The following is a 16,112-nucleotide window of genomic DNA, read 5'->3' as shown; positions in this document are numbered from 1 at the left end:
CCCACGCGCAGCAAAGAAGACCCAACTCAGCCAAAAATAAATAAATAAATAAAATTTAAAAAAAATAAAATAAAATATCACTCCTCAGAAACAGTCACTATTAGCGTTTTAGCCTAAATATCTTCAGTCTTTTTTCTTAGCATTTTCCCCTTACATATATATTCTATTGCATTCTGATTTTTAACCTAACATTATATAATTTTCCATATTGTTGGAAACTCTGTAAACATAATTTTAATGGATTCAGATTATTCTTTTACTCATTTTCTATTATCTACTTAATTAGATACTGAGTTATCTACTTAATCCCCCTCAGTAACCATGAAGGATTGGTTCCAGGAGCCCCTTCATATACCAAAATCCTGGGATGCTCAAGTCCCTTATGAAAGTCCACCTTATAAGATGGTGGAGCACAATGAATACAGCTGGCCCTCCATATCTGTAGATGCAAAGTCCACGAATAAGGAGATCCAACTGTATATTTATTGAAAAAAATGCAATCCACAGGTTTGGACCCTGTGTTCAAACCTGTGTTGTTCAAGGGTCAACTGTATATTGGATATCTAGGTTATTTCTAATTTCTGTTTTTACAATTAAAATGCAGTGGCCATCTTTGGGGATAAACCTTTGATGATCTTTCAGATCCTTAAGAGAGGATCTTAGAAGTATAATTCTCAGAAGGGGAAAGAGCATTTTTAAAGCTTTAGATATTATACAACTGTTCTAGAAAGACACCCATATTACGAGCCCACCAACAAAGTGTTCAGAATGCCCAGAGGGCCTACCTTCACTGAAGCTAATTGTGAGAGCTTGTTACACTGGGGCTCAGATGTGGAAAGAAAGGGAACCTTTAAATGCCGTCGTGCCCAGTCACAGACTGTCCGGTTTGGTGGAGTAGAATGTCTGGTGTCCTCCCAAGCAGTATGTACTAACCTGCTTTCCCTCCATGAGAACTAACAAGACAGCAAAATGGATGAATCATACCGTGGGAAAGTCGGACTCCAGAGCCAGGTCTCTTATATATAGTAGACACTTGAAATAGGCCACTGGGACAGTAGAAGATGTATTATTTAAATTTCCTTAGGTTGAAAGTAACAAGAGCAAAAAGACTCTGGCTAATTTAAGCAAAACAAAAAGGAATTTGTTAGAAGGATACTGAGATCAAAGGACTGTGTCAACTGTTGGGCCAGTTGTACACTGTACAACTCAGGCAGGGTGGAATCATTCACGTTGCCACCTATATGATCTGCACTTCCTAGAGTTGTGCAGTGCACTACCTACACAACCGTATATAGCAGCCCTGCTAGAATATCTCATAGACCAGTGTTTCTCAAACTATCTGTGCTGAAGGCCCAGGGGTTTTTTTTTTCTTTATTTTATTTATTTATTTTTGGCTGCATTGGGTCTTCATTGTTGCACACGGGCTTTCTCTAGTTGTGGCAAGTGGGGGCTACTCTTCGTTGCCGTGCGCGGGCTTCTCATTGTGGCAGCTTCTCTTGTTGCGGAGCACAGGCTCTAGGCGCACGGGTTTCAGTAGTTGTGGCACGCGGGCTAAGTAGTTGTGGCGCACGGGCTTATTTGCTCTGCAGCATGTGGAATCTTCCCAGACCAGGGCTCGAACCTGCACCCCCTGCCTTGGCAGGCAGGTTCCTAACCACTGCGCCACCAGGTAAGCCCCCAGGCCCAGGTTTTATTATTATTATTATCCATTGTAGATCAATACTTTGGTAAATTACATCAATATGAATTACTAGAAAAATAAAATGCCTCTTAATTTACTAAACACTCACTTTCTGAATTTACCTCACTACAGACAAATAATGCACGGTTTGGGAAACAGCACTGGTCCACAAACACACCTGAGTACACTTTGATTAGTACCAACATAGATTATCCAAACTGCACAAAAGTGGGGATGGAATGAGAAGTCCAGAGCCAGAACCAAGGAGTCAAATACATCTGGTCTCTCCATCTCCCATGTTTTTCCCTCTGCCTGTTAGTACTATTAAACACCATCACAGAACAGCTTTCTCCGGATACGAGAAAACATAACAACTAACAGTTCTTCACATTTTATGTCTTACAGGCTCAGCCACCAGGCAAAGAATCATTGGTCCCAAATTCAAAGATTTCAGAAAAGGGACTGAGTGGCCCAGCCCAGGTCTGGTGCTCACTCTTATGGCTAGGAGGTGTGTTGCTTGTGGTCAAGAAAATGCCAGCTCCCTTGGGGACCACATGAATGCGGCTGGGAGCAGTTCTCAAGAGAGGGGTATGGTGTTACCAGAAATAATCGAACGTGGATGTGGCACACAGATGAACCGGTAGGTTTGCAATTATTAGGTCTATGATTTCCTATATCTATTTTCCTCTGAATACTTTTTCTGAAATATATCCCCCCTCCCAAAACGGTTTATGATCAAATAAATGTGGGAAAAACTTTAGATTGTATCACCCTCATAGAGATTCATAAGGAATATTAGTATATTAAAGGCTCTGAGAAGTCCTGTAAAAAGGAAGCTTGTTTAACTATGTTTAATCCAGTGTTTCCTGACCTCATCTGATCACTGAAACGTTTTTAGTGTACCATCCAGTAACACCCCATGGGATTAGTGTTCCAAGAACACATCTTGGGAAAACCTAGGTGATAGATGTTCTCCAGAAATATGTGCCTCAAATCCTTTAAAAAAGAAAATAAAAAATGTATAAACAAACCAGAGAGCTGGATATTTACAGAAACTGGTAAATTATTTGCAAAGAGTCATTTTATAAGTTATAACACATCAACATTACCAGTTTCTAGGCTCAGAGTTTTGTATGTTCAATATTATTAACATGAGATACATCTCTGCAACTCCAAACCTTCCTGCTCTGGAACATTCCTTTCCTAGGGCAATTTTACAGGTTGTTCGGAACCCTTTTCATGTGATGTCTGGTACCCTGCCCCCTTCAAGGTGAGGTGTATCTTTATGCCATTATGTAGTTGGCCACTGCGGTTTGCAAAACCAACTTAATAGCATGGGGCATCTTCTCTGCCCTGTGTGCTCATGTAATAAAGAGGCCCACTGGGGTGAGCAACACCCTGGAGAGCAGTGTTAGCAGTACCTACATCTGGGGAAGCTTGGAAGTGGGGTCAACATTAATAAGTATAATGAGGGCCTTCTCCTCTCTAGTGAGAGATTAGGATCTTATACCAGATCAGCCAACTGGATTACAGGCACAACTAAAGGACAGAGTAAACTGCATGGACAGTCAGGATCAGAGGGCATAATAGAAGTTGGCCACCTAGTCTGGCAACACAGGCCAATATATAATAAATGGTTTATGGATATCACATTATAACACGTGATAAAATAATATCTATGTTTCCAGACTTTGTGGCCACTCTGGAGCCAAAGCTAGGATTTATATCAAACAGTCACTGAATGTCAGGAGGCACTGTTCTTAATGTTTCACCTGAATTAGCTAATTTAATTTTCACAACATCCCTACGAAGCAGGTACTGTCATCATTTCCACGGAAATATGTGCGGAGACTGTGGCACAGAGGAATTGAGTATCTGGCCCCGGGTCACACCGTTGGTGAGTGGTGGAGCTGAGTTGTGAACCCAGGAAGCCTCACTCTAGATCCCATCCTTGTACCCACCGCACTGCAGCTGCCTCCCCTGGAGGCCTGAATCCCTATGGTTTGCTGAATAGCCATCAATAAGCAAGGACGTAGGGTTCTCTCTCTTGCATTTTTTTTTAAACGAAGGTGGCTTAGGAATAATCACTGGAAATAACATCTGTACTGTTCTTTGCAGTTTGTTCCTCATCACAACTCATTATCGCAAACCAGGCAGGACCAATTGTCCCACTTTAGAGGTAAAGGAAGTTCGTTTTTTTTTTTTTTTTTGCGGTACGCGGACCTCTCACTGTTGTGGCCTCTCCCGTTGCAGAGCACAGGCTCCGGACGCGCAGGCTCAGTGGCCATGGCTCACGGGCCCAGCCGCTCCACGGCATGTGGGATCTTCCCGGACCGGGGCACGAACCCGTGTCCCCTGCGTCGGCAGGCGGACTCTCAACCACTGCACCACCAGGGAAGCCCGGAAGTTGAGTCTTTAACGGGATCCCTACCTACCAAATGGCAGACCACGTCCTCTTACGTCAAGAGTCTCCCGGTTTTAACTCACTTGCTGTATTGGGTTCTGTGGTAACCAACATCCAAGCTGGTCCCCAGTGATCCCTGACTCTCGTATTATCCCCTGCCACACTGAGTAAGACTCACTCGTGTGACCACTAGGATATTGTAGAAATGATGATGATGACTTCTGAAGCTAAGTCATAAAAGACTTCGGAGCTTCTGCCTTGATCTCTCTGGATTACTCACTCAGGACGAACCAGCTGCCCTGCTGTGAGGATGCCAGCAGACCTACAGAGGCCCCCGGTGAGGACCTGCAGCCTCCTGCCCACACCAGCATGAATATGCCAGCCACGTGGGCGAGCCCCCGTGAAAGCTGATCCTCTAACCCGTCAGATGATGGCGGCCCCAGCCGACGTCTCTACGGCAATTTAACGAGAGACCCCATGATGGTTAATTTCCTGTGTCAATTTGACTGGCCATAGGGTGTCCATATGAAACATGATTTCTGGGTGTATCTGTGTGGGTGTTTCTGGATGAGAAACAGTAAAGTTGATGGCCCTCCCCGGTGTGGATGGGCATCATACAATCCAAAGGGCCTGAATAGGACAAATGGTGGAAGAAGGAGGAATTCATCCCTCTTCTTCCTGCTTCACTGCTTCAGCTGGGACTTCTCATCTCATATTCTCCTGCCCTTAGACTTGGATTTACACCATTGGCTCCCCCGGTTCTCAGGCCTTCAGACTCAGACTGAATTACAACACCAGTTTTCCTGGGCATCAGGTTGTAGACAACAGATAATGGGGCTTCGTAACATCCACATTGTGTGAGCCAATTTCTCATAATAAATTATATATACATAGTATATATAGGTTATATATAGTTATAGTTATATATTTATATATAACATATAAATTTTATATAATATACAATAGTTTAGATATTTTATATATATAAAAGCCAAATCCACCCAATTAAATCACTCTTGAATTCCTGACTCACAAAAACTCTGAGATAATAAATGTTTATTGTTGTTTTAAGCCAGTTTTTTAACTGTTTTTTTAAAAGTTGGGAGGAATTGTGCTTTGCAGTTATAGGTAACTATTACAACTTCTACCTCCAAAGTGTTGATCCTGGGGAAGGTCACTAACTAGCTGTGATCCTGAGAAAGTCTTTGGAGCCCTCTCTGGCACTCCGCTGCTAAAAATAACCTGGGGAAATTTCTGAGTCATTCTTAAGGTAATTAATTAACCATTACAGCTGGATTCAGGGAATGCTCTGTGTAAAGATGAACTCCTGGCACAAATGGACTAGTGCATGGTAAACGTGCCTCGCGTACCTGTAAGTACTTAAAGAACGTTTCATTGGTGCATCTGATCTACTTGAAGATTCTGCTAGCAGTAGCCAACAAACGGTCACCAAGAGTCTCTTAAGTTCCATTCTCTGTGCCGAGATACCCCAGAGGAAGGTAGGCCTTTGCTCACACTGAGCGTTCACTAAAAATGTCTCCCTTACCCCCTACCGACCACAAACTTATCGCTTGCCCAAGGCTCATCTCAAATGCCTCCGAAATCTCCGGAGGCCACTGCCTCTGATGCCTCCCTCTGCACCACCCACAGCAGGAGAAGCTCAGCCAAGGTGTGTTGGTAAATATTTAACAACCGGCTCTCTGAGGAGAAAAGATCCTGATTTGTAGACTATTTTTAATGTCTGTGGTGTTAATGCTACTCCCACGGCTGCTTTAAAGGTGCCAACGTGATGTTCCTGAGTGCAGAGTTAGGAAAAGATGTACACAGTCCGTCTCCTGAGCCAGTGCCAGCCGGCTCCAGCACACCCCTGCATTTTGGACACCTCACTCTCTCTTATTCTTGTCCTCCTGATGATTTCGAAATGTCCCTGGGACCTGTCCCCCTTCCCCATGCCCAGCATCTCTCCCTCAGCCCAGGTCTTCATCATCTCCTGCCTGGACTATTGCAAGAGCCTCTTCCCTGTTCTCCCTGCCTCAGGGCCCTCCCTCCTCACTACCCCCCTCCTCCCCACTATCAGGAGTAAGCGTTCCTACACCGCCGTCTCACGGCACCATGCTGCCCATCCTTCAAATCCTTCAAACCCATGGTTTTCAACGGAAAGGTCAGAGTTGTCGGGTGTGCAGGCTCTTTATGATCTGACCCCCATCCACCAATCCATCTTCACACACACACACACACGCACTGAACCCCAAGGCATTTCTCTGATGAACCATGATACTCTTCCTGTCCCCCCTTGACGTTCCTACAGCCTAAAATGCCCTGTCTCCAGTCACAGCCCCACTCCTCCCTCTGGGCTTATCAGCATTGTCCGCTTCCTCCAGCCCCTCTTGTCCCACATTCCCACGCATTTTATGGAAAACTCTGTGGGGGAACTTGCTACGGGGAACCATGGCTGCTTCTGCGTGCCTCCACCTTTCTCTCCCCCCACCAAAGCCACAAGGTCCTTGAGGGCAGGAGCCTAGAGTGAGTCTCCTACTCTTCAGTGCCCGGCACCGTGTCCTGCGTGATGGGAGAGCCTGTCTGGCTCTGGAGAGGGAGGGTGGTGCTACGAGGTCAATGGGGTGAGGCAGTGGAAATGTGCCCAGCCAAGCACCTCTCCCACCCCAAAGCCTCGGAGCTCCTGGCAGACAGGGGTACAGGTTGCTGAGGGAGGTGGGGGAGTGTGCGGGAGGGGAGTGAGGACCAGGAACCCTTCCAGAATGCTCTATGGTGGCTGAGGCTCCCAGGATCCCTCCCGCATCTGTTTCCTTCTTCTGGGACTGAATGCCCCACTCTGCATAGTTAAAAGCCGTCTCTTAGGTTCTATGTCTGTTACATTGCATTAAATTGGTGATTACGGGCTCAAAACAACCACTGGGCCACATGTTAAAGGCTCTGGTCCGGGCTCTGATCCTAAGGCTGGAGGGCAGCCACCCCCCTTTCCCCAAACACATTCAAACTTAAGTCCCAGATCAAATGGTCAATGTCTTGGATTTCAGGTACTTTCCTTAAAATAATTGTGAGAAAACACCCTTGTCAAGTTATCTCTGCTCCAATTACTAAGAGACTCGGCAAGTCTCTTCCCTCCAGCTGGTGTTTCCATCTGAAAAAGAAAGTCAGTGACCAGCTGATCACTAATATCTCTGCTGCTACGATTCTAAGCCAGTTCCTGCTCGTCATGCCTTAATCTCCTCATCTATAAAATGGTCATAATATCTACCCATCTCAGAGGGCGAGTGAAGATCAAAAGAGATAACGGACATAAAAATACTCTTGTATGCTATAACTGTATTAGTTATTATTATTTTTGAAATTTAATGAGGGCACTAACGTCTTCTATGAACATTCCTGGGTGATTTAAATAGATTTTAACATGATGGTAGTCATCATGGTGACTGTGAATTTAGGAGAAAAGTGAGAGTACATTAAAGGCAAGACTTCCTAAATGGGGACTCTTCACATAATTGGGCAAATTCATAGGTCAGACATCTCCTAGGTGAGCTATGGACAGTTACAGGCCAGGCCTGTATCAGTAGTTTTCATTATGGCTTTTCTTATTCCACAGGATCTACACAAAGGACTGGCCATTACAGTCTGTGCATGCCGGGTTATACTAAGGCTTGACCTGAACGTTCAGTCAGCCTTTTAACAGATGAGCTGAAGAGAATTAAAGTAACTCATGCCTGTTCGCCTTTCCCAGGTGGAGTGTAGCTAGGTCACTATAGTATTTCCAAACGTCTTCATTCCATCTTTTTTGTTATCATTATTATGGTTCAGCCCTTCAAAACCAAGGTCAAGATTCAGAAGTAAGCCATGCCTTACTCTGATCTTCAAGATCAGCAGCCTACATACCCGTGTCTCCAAGCACAGTAAAAGCCTAATTAGGAAATCTTTAGAGTGTCCTTGAGAATTGGGACTCCGGAGGTGATTGAGGCCAGGGACAACAAGAGGAGTCCATGTCACTCCACAGCTTTTGCTTGAAAATTATGGCTGACCACTCTTCCAAGCCCCCAACCAAAGAATGACACTCTTTTTTTGCTCAGTAGATTAGTAGAGAAGTACTTGTTGGTAAACACCTGTGACTGAATAGTCATTGACCCAGGCCTCCCTGCGGTCCTCCTGCTTGTGTCATCCTGGCCACCCTGGCCACCCACGCCCTCCCTCTGTACCCCGCACCACACACGTGATATTGGGAGTGTAGTTTCTGTTCAGTGGTTCCAACTGATGCTTAGAATAAAAGGTTGACTCCTAAAAAAAAAAAAAGTTGACTCCTAAGCAACCCACTTTTTCATCAATATACAGTTACCTGATCTACAAAGGTGGACAGATACAGGTGGCCTACCCACAGGTGACCATCTATCTTGCAACAATGTAAATGTATCTTACTGATGGAAGACACTGAGGAAGAAAGAAAAACTTACTCTCCCCACCACCCTAAAAGCAAGAGTTAACCAAGGCTCCCAGTCCACTGACCAGCCAATCAGAAACATCCTCTTGGGACTTCCCTGGTGGCGCAGTGGATAAGAATCCATCTGCCAATGTAGGGGACACAGGTTCGAGCCCTGGTCCGGGAAGATCCCATGTGCCGCGGAGCAACTAAGCCCGTGCGCCACAACTACTGAGCCTGTGCTCTAGAGCCCGCAAGCCACAACTACTGAGTCCACATGCCACAACTACTGAAGCCCCCGTGCCTAGAGCCCGTGCTCCTCCACAAGTGAAGCCACCGCAATGAGAAACCCGCACACCAAAATGAAAAATAGACCCCGCTTATCGCAACTAGAGGAAGACTGCACGCAGCAACAAAGACCCAACACAGCCCAAAATAAATAAATTAGTTAATTTTTTAAAAAAAGAAAGTGAAATTCAAACACAGTTATTGTTCTTTATGAAAAGAAAAGAAACAACTTCTTGGTATCTAAAAGGCCGCCCATTAGAAAATAGTCATGAAAGCAAAGTCCAATAGTGCTGTTATGAAGGGACTAAATGTCATCATTTTATTATTAATAAAATGTTATTATTATTGTAAAACATTTGATACTCATAAATTACTTTACAGATAAAAAAGTACTTTTCTCGTGATTGATATTCTGCTAGTACAGTCATATTGATTGATAAAACACTGAATTATTTCCATATCTATTGGTAAATAGCCACTGACCCAAGCCTCCCTGCAGCAGTGCTTCTTGGGTCACACTGACCACCGGGTCCTTCCTCTGGACCCCCTCCCCCACCCCAATACACACACACACACGCACACACACACACGCACACACACACACCTGTCCAAGATCCAGCAATCAAAGAGTTAGCACCCGGCCAAACAGAGGTCCCTAAGACCCGCGCTAGGCCAGTGTTACAGCCAGTGTCCATTCAGATGGGTAGGTGAACATGCCGCGCTGGTTGTTGCCTATTTTAATACCTCCCTGCCTAGCTGCACTGAGGACTTTAGGATGGAACAGCCTGCAGGGTTCCTGTACTCAGCACCCCACACTCTGCTCTCTGGCTCTGTGGCAGCCCCATTGTGGGAACACAAGTCAGGTGGCTTCAGAAAGCCACAGGGCAAACGCTGAGTGCCTAGGCAGGCCCTTCCTTAACTGTGAGGGAGGAGTGGGAAATGTCCTCAGTGACTAGCACTTAAATGTGGCCTCCTTCCCTTTGGCTGTACCCCAGAGCCCCAGGTTAGGTGCCTCTTAAAAACCAGAAATAATAACACATAACAGTCACATGGGCAAGTCCCCAACCTGCCATCTGCATCAGTTTCCTTCTGTTCAGTCCAATGGAGAGAGATAATAACCTATCTTAGGCTTAATTAACATCTGGGCTCTGCTGCTGGGGGAGTCCCAAACCCATGTCTCCCTGTAATTGCAAACCTTTATTTATTTGGGCACTTTGATGACAGCCACATAATGGGAACTATGGCCCAGACCCCATCCATAGCCTCATACTTGCCAGCAGCTGCCAACCTCCCCTCCGCACCCCGACCTGCCCCTCTCTATTACTCTCCTGCCTGTCTACCCAGCCATCTCCCAGTATTCCTTGCTCATAATCCCCCTGCCTCGTGCCATTCTGTGCTTGTAGAGCACTTGGAATCTGGAAGCCTGGACCGCAGTACCAGATCTGCCCGTTACTTACTCCACCACCATGAGATGCATGCACTTGAAGTGCCCAGCGCTTTGCCTTGCATACAGTAAGTGCTAAACACTTGCGGTGGCCTTCCTTTCTACTCCATTCCATTCTTTAACCCCTAGGTCTCTCACCTGAAAACTGAGTTATTTATGCTGCCCAGCCTGCCTCCCTTGAGTGGTTATGAGCATCAGAAGAGAAAATGGCTAAGAGCGTCCTTTGTAAAGTATGCTACACAGAAGGGTGGTCTCCTCAGAAGGAGGGAGGGTTGGAGTGCCGGAGGGATCACTGACCAGAAGAGCCTCCCAGCGGGGAGAGTCCCTTGGACAGACCCCAATCTAGGGTCTATCCTTTAGTAAATGCAGGTCTCTAGGAAATAGGTATACATCCTCAAGAAGTTTTCGGGGAAGTGGAACTCCCAGGAAGCAACTAGAGAAGGATAGAGCAGGCTTGGCCACCACATGGCCAGAGTCTCTCCAGGGCATGCTTCCCGATCCGCCTGAGACCCAACTGTCAGCAAGGAAAATTCCTCACATTTGTGTCATGCTTTTCCATAAGAGGTGGCTTATATATGTGGTTTCCTTTGAATTGCACAATGCCATAAGGAAGCATAATTACCCTGTTTACAAATTTAGCAGACCTAGGAGAAATGCACCTCTTTGTGCAACATCACCCAGGGAGCCTTGTAGAATGGGGTGCAAACCCAGGTCTCTGAGTTGGAATCCTGGCTTCTCCCCCTGTGGTGGTTACCTCTGGAAGAGGCACAGCTTGTTGCCTTTGTTTTCTTTTTTTTCCCCCTCCCTTCCTTCCTTTCTTCTTTTTTTTTCTCAATAATGATGCATTTATTTAAACTATTTGCTAGTTTATCTCTAAACTTATCAAAGAATATAATGAATAAAGTAATGCCATATTCCATTAACACCCACACCAGTACATTTCCCAGTTAATCCTGTTAGGTACCCTAAGCCTTTTTAAAAATACTATTTTGAATTAAAGTATTTCTAAAATGCACTATACAATGTTTTTTAAAAATTAGATTAGTTTATTATAAATGTAGCATGCTAATAAAATAAAAATTCAGCCAGCCTAGTACCATATAAAGTATAAATTCCCCCTCTCCTGCCCTCCCCCGGGTCAGTATGCAGATTGAGCGTTTAGTAGAGGCATTTCTTTTTTTAGATATATAAATTTATTTATTTATTTATATTTGGCTGTGTTGGGTCTTCGTTGCTGTGCACGGGCTTTCTCTAGTTGCAGCGAGTGGGGGCTACTCTTCGTTGTGGTGCGCTGGCTTCTCATTGCAATGGCTTCTCTTGTTGCGGAGCACGGTCTCTAGGCACGCAGGCTTCAGTAGTTGTGGCACGAGGGCTCAGTAGTTGTGGCTCATGGGCTTAGTTACTCCATGGCATGTGGGATCTTCCTGGACCAGCGCTCGAGCCCGTGTCCACTGCATTGGCAGGCGGATTCTTAACCACTGCACCACCAGGGAAGCCCAGTAGAGGCGTTTCTGACATGGGACAGTGGGACCTCTCTCAGACCTCTGGGGGACAGTGCAATTCACTTAGGGCCTTCCCAGAACTTTCAGTGACCACTCACGCATCTATCCAGGTCTCCCTTTCACTGGAAAAGCAGAGCCATTCTCTCCCCAGGTGTCTGGGTCCCTGGTGGGAGAAGCTGAGGCCTTTCTAGGAGAGAAGAACCCAGGCATCTCCCTGCAGGCGGCTGGGTCTGACCAAGGAAGAATTCGCTGACTTGTTCTCTGCAGCCTCACAGGGCAGAGTGACAAATCTTAGAAGAACCTTTCAAGAATCAGAACTGTCATCCAGGGGCTGGGTTGTCTCAGGAGAAAGAGAGATCTGCTCCCAAAGGCCGTAGGAATTCACAGAGCCCCCAGAGAGGGGACAGTTTCCCTCAAAAATCCTTCTAGTGTTGGGCTAATGTTTGCAGCAACTGTTTCTGAAAAGTTACTGGAACTCTGGGTCCTGAGCTCTTCAAAGCAGCCCTTAGGACCAAGCACAGACTGAATGATGACTGTCTTCACAAATTTTTTTTTTTTTTTTTGTGGTACGCGGGCCTCTCACTGTTGTGGCTTCTCCTCGTTGCGGAGCACAGGCTCCGGATGTGCAGGCTCAGCGGCCATGGCTCACGGGCCCAGCCGCTCCACGGCACGTGGAATCTTCCCGGACCGGGGCACGAACCCGTGTCCCCTGCATCGGCAGGAGGACTCTCAACCACTGCACCACAGGGAAGCCCCCACAAACTTTTATAAATAACAGTTTTTCTCTGATCCTCCTAAAGTCTCAGCTCATCTAAACCTGGGCCTGTGGTCATAAGATGAAGAGTTTCTGTTGCAGAGACTATGTATCTCTTCCCCAAGTCCATTTCCATTTCCTTATGAGCATAATGTTGGACTACATTTCCCAGCTGGCCTTGCAGTTACATGTAACCACAAACTGAATTCTGGCCAATGGAACATGCTGAGAAGTTTTGTGTGTCACTTCTAAGCCTTCCCACTAAGACCTCCAAATGATCATGCACACTTTTTCTCTGTCCACTGGAAGACATTCTCTGGCTGGAAGCAGGTGACCCAGAGAGAATTTTGAGGTACTAGGATAGAGGTCAGCAAATTTTTTCTCTAAAGGACCAGATGGCAAATATTTTAGGCTTGTGGGCTATACAGACTGTTGCAATTACTCAAGTCTGTTGCCATAGTGCAAAGCAGTCATACACAATGTGTGAATGGATGAGCATGACTGTGTTCCAATTAAACTTCAAATACAAAAAACAGCCAGCAAGTCCAACTGGGCCCATGTCTCCTGCTCTAGAAGATGGTGGAGCCACAATGTAGAAGGAACCTGGGTCCCTAAATGACTGCTTGACAACCACAAGTATTCACACTGAATATTGCATAGGTGAGAAATAAGCTCTCCTTATGTTAATCCAGTAAGATTATGGAATTTGTTAAAGCAGTTAACATTCTTTACCCTATTTAATTATACCCAACATATTCTATTCCTTCTGGTTGCCAAGTTCATGGATCAGGAAATGGACCAATGAGGAAGACAACCCAAATATTCTTCTAAAATGGCCTTTAGAAGTACAGGGCTGGAGAAAGGCTGCAGGTAGGAAATTTTCAAAAGCATCCTCCAATCTCACCCTTTAAAAAACAAAAAAATGTTCTGGAGGATTATACTTCCCCCAGAACCTAGATGAGGCAAAGTTTTAACTCAGTCAGAGTCTTTGAGAAGACCATCTTGGTGGTTGAAAAGGACTATGTCTTTTGTGAAGCCCTCTATGATCATCCCTCCCTCACTTGGCTGGGTAGCGGTGGGTTGGCTGCTTGTCCTGTGTTCCCTCAATACTTTACACACTGACTGCCCATACTTCTTTATAGGTTGTACAGGTATTACATGTTTTGGTCTCTTCCACTGGATTACAAGCTCCACTAGAGCAGGGATGTCTTCTTGTTTCCCTAGGTGCACCCCATCCCCCACCTCAGACTAACCCACCTCACCCCACAGCCAGCACAGTGCTTGGCACACAGTAGGTGCATTATAAATGTTTCCCCAGTGAAGAAGAGAACTGGAATGCATGGATAAAGACATGCACAGATTAAGGTCAAAATTATCTAGGTAATAGGTAGGGAAACATGTAATTTGTCATCCAAACTAGGACACTTTTGAGAGTGAAATGTGGCTCTACTATAATTATGTGAGGACATCAGGCATAAATGGGGACTGTCCTGAGCAAACCAGGATCTGTGGTCATCCTAGCAGAGGCCCCTGTAGAGCATTCCTCAAGGAAATTGGTGATTTCTATTAGTTTCAGGATCCTTTAAGATTAAAAACAAGCCAAAAAGAAGACTCAGAGTACAATGGAAAGGAAAGGGTGACGTGATTTGAAGTTTTTCTTGGCCGAAATCTCGGAGGATCAGCATAGCTCTCTCATTGCGCTGTGAGTTTTCACTGATCATTTCACACTAATGCCAAGCACAACATCTTGAGTTTACAGTACAGCTCAGCTGCGTCCTAGAGCACAGTCCCAGGCACACCCACAGGAACCTGCACATGTACGCACACACACACACACACACACACACACACACACCAGTTCCATCAGAACAAGAGGATCCTAATTATTCCTGTGTGTACTCTATCTACATAGCATGTCTCCAAGGAACACCTCAGAACTTCCACATTTCTAGAAAATAGTCTAAAGAATCACTCTAAGAGAACCGTGTCCATTTCAGGGACATCCATTTGAGAAGTAAATGAAATCGTGATTGTGAATATTTGTGGAAATTTTCGGGAAGTAGTGCATGTGTGTGTGTGTCTGTCAGTCTGAGCGTAGAACAGTAATCACACTAGAAATACTGATCTGGCTGATCATCACATCCCGACAAAATGAATCTAGTTACAGAGAACAAATAAAACTCTAGCCAGAGAACACCGGCAGTTGCCACGCTCTCCCGCCACAGCCGATGGAAGAGATTGGGCTGGAGGTGCAGCCACATAGTTCAGGTGGCTATCTAGAGCTTCAGACGGAAAATTGGCCCCTAATCTTTCCACATAAAGCATGCCATTTGAACGCCCACCTACTGTTTCCTATTCTTAATAGATTACTTCCTTGTGTTTGCCTGTTTTCCCTCCTTGGGTCCCTGGAATACGTTTCATGGAAAATGTCCCTGCCCAGCTATACATTCCCTCCGTGGAGGAGCCCCACTGAGGCTCACTCATGCCGACTGTGTTATTGCAATCTGAATATTCCAGCAGCCACCACTCCTTTCCTGGACTGCTCTTTACCGAGAGCACTGACTTATCCAACATTTAGATTTTGAGCCTCAAAACAACCTGAGAGATCGTTTGGTTAGCTATTACTACCTCCATTTCACAAAAAGAAACTTGCCCAAGGTCAAAGAGCTGATATACGGGAAAACCAAGGCTAGAACCAGGTCTCAAGTCCAATTCTCTTTTGGCTCTACCCACAGTCTCATCCCCCACCCCACCCCAGCCCCCCAGTTATTTCAGTTGTCAGTTAATATTGGACATTTGCTAAGACCTGGGTCAAAGAAATGAAGTGGCAGAGATATTACGTAACTAAAACCTCTTTGGACTTCATCAACATGAACACCTCCGAAAGGGTCTGACCAGCCATGGGCTCTGTGAGCTTCCTTCATCAGCAACAACTGCTACAGATATGAGAGGAAGGGTCCCACACACCTTGGTGTGGCCCCACATCTCCTTCGGGTAAGTAGTGTGGTTTGGTGCGGGCACAAACAGGATCACCTGATCTCATGGTGTTCCTTTAAAGAGACGAGCTCCTCTACTGGAAATCAGGTAGTGTGGGCATTTTCCCTGGGAATTGAGGACATAGAGGATGAGTTAGCCTGCAAAGGCTAAGACAGGTTTACCTGCAGAGGAAGCCTTGGTGGAGGACAGACAGCAGCTGTGGACAAGGAACTGCTGATGCTTTTGTAGATCTTTAGATGGTGCCTGGGAATCATTTGCAAGCCCTGATCTGGCACACAGAACTGATAGTAGGACCCAGTGGCCCTACCCACCCTCCCTCCTTGAACTCATGAGACCTTGGAAACATCACTTTCTCTGTGTATGAGTTCAGCTGCAAGAGTGTGACCTTTAGGAACGTGGCTTATGACGCTAGAACATCTGTAATGTTAGGAGAGGTATTCCCTGCACTAAAACATTTTTTCCTGCCTACTCTGGCCGCCTACATCATGGCGCCTGAAATTCTCTTATTATGGGGTTTTATAGCTCAAAGGCTTTTAATATCCAAGAATACCCTATTAAAATGTCAGTTCCCTGAAAAGGCCACTTAGGTAAGAGTTTGGGACACACTGTAGGCTTT

This window comes from Phocoena sinus, chromosome 4 (genome assembly GCF_008692025.1).
Source record: "Phocoena sinus isolate mPhoSin1 chromosome 4, mPhoSin1.pri, whole genome shotgun sequence".
Classification (NCBI taxonomy): Eukaryota; Metazoa; Chordata; class Mammalia; order Artiodactyla; family Phocoenidae; genus Phocoena; species Phocoena sinus.
The sequence above is the reverse complement of the archived record's forward strand: the minus strand, read 5'-3'. Positions refer to the sequence as shown.